The sequence below is a fragment of the Lathyrus oleraceus genome, chromosome 1 (assembly GCF_024323335.1).
Source record: "Lathyrus oleraceus cultivar Zhongwan6 chromosome 1, CAAS_Psat_ZW6_1.0, whole genome shotgun sequence".
Classification (NCBI taxonomy): Eukaryota; Viridiplantae; Streptophyta; class Magnoliopsida; order Fabales; family Fabaceae; genus Lathyrus; species Lathyrus oleraceus.
Genome location: NC_066579.1, coordinates 252,544,499 through 252,546,927, shown reverse-complemented (window position 1 = coordinate 252,546,927; position 2,429 = coordinate 252,544,499). Strand labels below are relative to the sequence as shown.

The 2,429-nt window shown below is 40.9% G+C and overlaps 1 non-coding gene across 1 annotated transcript; it reads right to left on the bottom strand.

Annotated features, from left to right (window-relative positions):
• Window positions 1-449: 449 nt before the first annotated feature.
• Window positions 450-556, bottom strand: LOC127116621 (small nucleolar RNA R71). Its single transcript, XR_007801433.1, has one exon. It is a non-coding gene; the product is annotated as a small nucleolar RNA R71 (small nucleolar RNA).
• Between the last annotated feature and the right edge of the window lie 1,873 nt (window positions 557-2,429).

Here is a 2,429-nt window from a genome sequence, read left to right as displayed (position 1 = left end):
AACGAAGGTACAATATTTCTGATATCTTCTTTCCTACTACTGAACCAGTTGAAAAATTAACCATGGCTGCAGTAGGACCACAAAATCGTCCTCTTAAGTTATACGCCACCCCGTCCCAACAAGAACCTCACAATAACATTGCTGCCCCTGCTATCGATCGAAACAATTTCGAGTTGAAACCCTCATTATTATAAGGTGTCCAACAACATCAATTTGCTGAAAATCCTATGGACGACCCTAATGAACATTTGACCAAGTTTGTGCAGTACGCAGACACTGTGAAGGCGAATGGTGTATCTCAAGATGTGATAAGACTACACCTTTTTCCTTTCTCTCTAAGAGACAGAGCTTGGGCTTGGTTTCAATCCTTGCCATCCAACTCAGTTACTACATGGGAAGAACTGAAGAACGTTTCCTTAGCCCGATATTTTCCGCCAAGCAAAACTAATATGCTGAGAGCTCAAATCAACGGATTTCAACAAAAAGATGCAGAATCTCTCTACGATGTGTGGGAGAGATATAAAGACATGATGAGGATATGTCTACATCACGGTCTCGAAGACTGGGTGAACATTGACACGTTTTACAATGGGCTTTTGTATAACACAAGACTTACAGTAGACGCCGCCGCGGGCGGTGCACTTATGGACAAGCCATACCACAAAGGCTATCAACTTATCAAAAACATGGCCCAAAACCATTGCCAATGGGGAGGTGAAAGAACTCCAGTAGAAAAGTTCCAAATAAAAGGTGGAATGTACGAAATCAATAGCCTTGACCATGTCCATGCAAAGGTATATGCCATTGTTCAAAAGTTAGACAACTTGACCATACCACCCGCAGCCACCGTGGCTGCCGTAACTCCAAACTGCGAGTTATGTAGAATTCCTGGACACACTCCACCAGAATGTCAAATATTAGCAGGAGTCCCCACTGATCAAGTAAATTATGCATAAGGAAATCCTTATTCGAATACCTACAACCCAGGTTGGAAAAACCATCCCAACTTTTCATACAAGAACAACAATGCCCTATATGCACCTGGCCAAGCACCCGCCGTTCCATTTGGATATCAAAAGCCAGCTACTAATGCTCCTAGCATGCCTAGGAAGTCCAACCTTGAACTAATGATGGAAAGCTTCATAGCTACCCAAGCTCAAACAAACAAATACTTCTTGAACCAAAACATACATACTAGTGAGCAACTTAAACAATTAGCGAGCAAAGTAGACGCCTTAGCCACCCACAACAAAATGCTTGAAACGCAGATTTCACAAGTGGCTCAATAACAAGCATCTACTGCTGCTCCCGTTGGCACATTTCCTGGACAACCACAACCTAATCAAAAAGGACATGCAAATGCCGTTATATTGAGAAGTGGAAAAGAACTAGACGGACCCGTAGATCCAAGACTCCAAAATCCTGCCATGTACCAAAAACTTGACAAAACAACAACTAAGAAGGTAAGTGAACAGAAGGAGAAAGAAGATAATACCCAAGAGGACGAAGAGAAAGAAAAACCTTATGTGCCTCCACCACCTTATAAACCACCCATTCCGTATCCTCAAAGACTCGCAAATTCTAAAACTGCAAGGCAATTTAGGAAATTTGTTGAACTTCTGAAGCAACTGAATATTACAATTCCCTTTACAAAAGCCATCACACAAATGCCCTCATATGCCAAATTTCTTAAAGAGATCCTATCCAATAAGAAAAAGATCGAGGATAACGAAACAGTTACACTTACTGCTGAGTGTAGCACAATAATCCAAAACAACATGCCTCCTAAACTAAAAGACCCAGGTAGTTTCTACATACCCTGTGTCATTGTAAAGTTCGTCATAGACAAAGCTCTATGCGACTTAAGAGACAGCATTAGTGTAATGCCCTTAACCATCTGTAAAAGGCTCAACATGGGAGAACTAAGACCGACCAAGATGTCTGTTCAACTAGCTGACCGCTCAACCAAATATCCTATTGGTATACTAGAGAATGTCCCAGTATGTGTAGGACAATTCTACATTCCTATAGAATTTATAATCATGGACATCAAAGAAGATGCCATAACACCTATTATATTATGAAGGCCATTCTTAGCTACCGCCGGAGCCATAATAGACGTGAAAAGAGGTTAGCTAACATTCGAAGTTGGAGAAGATAAAGTTGAATTCATCTTGACACAATTCTTACAAGCTCCAGCTATAGAAGATACTTGTTATCTACTTGATGTCATAGACGAGTGCGTAAGAGAGATGGAGATGCAAGAAACCACATATTCTAATATAATGAAAATCCAAATCCCTCCAATCTTTGAAGATGATAATTGGCGTGAACCATACCAAACTAATTGTTTAAGCGAATGCTTAGCACTTACACCCAACCACATGTCATGCCCGAAGAAACCGGACTTAGAATTAAAAGCACTACCA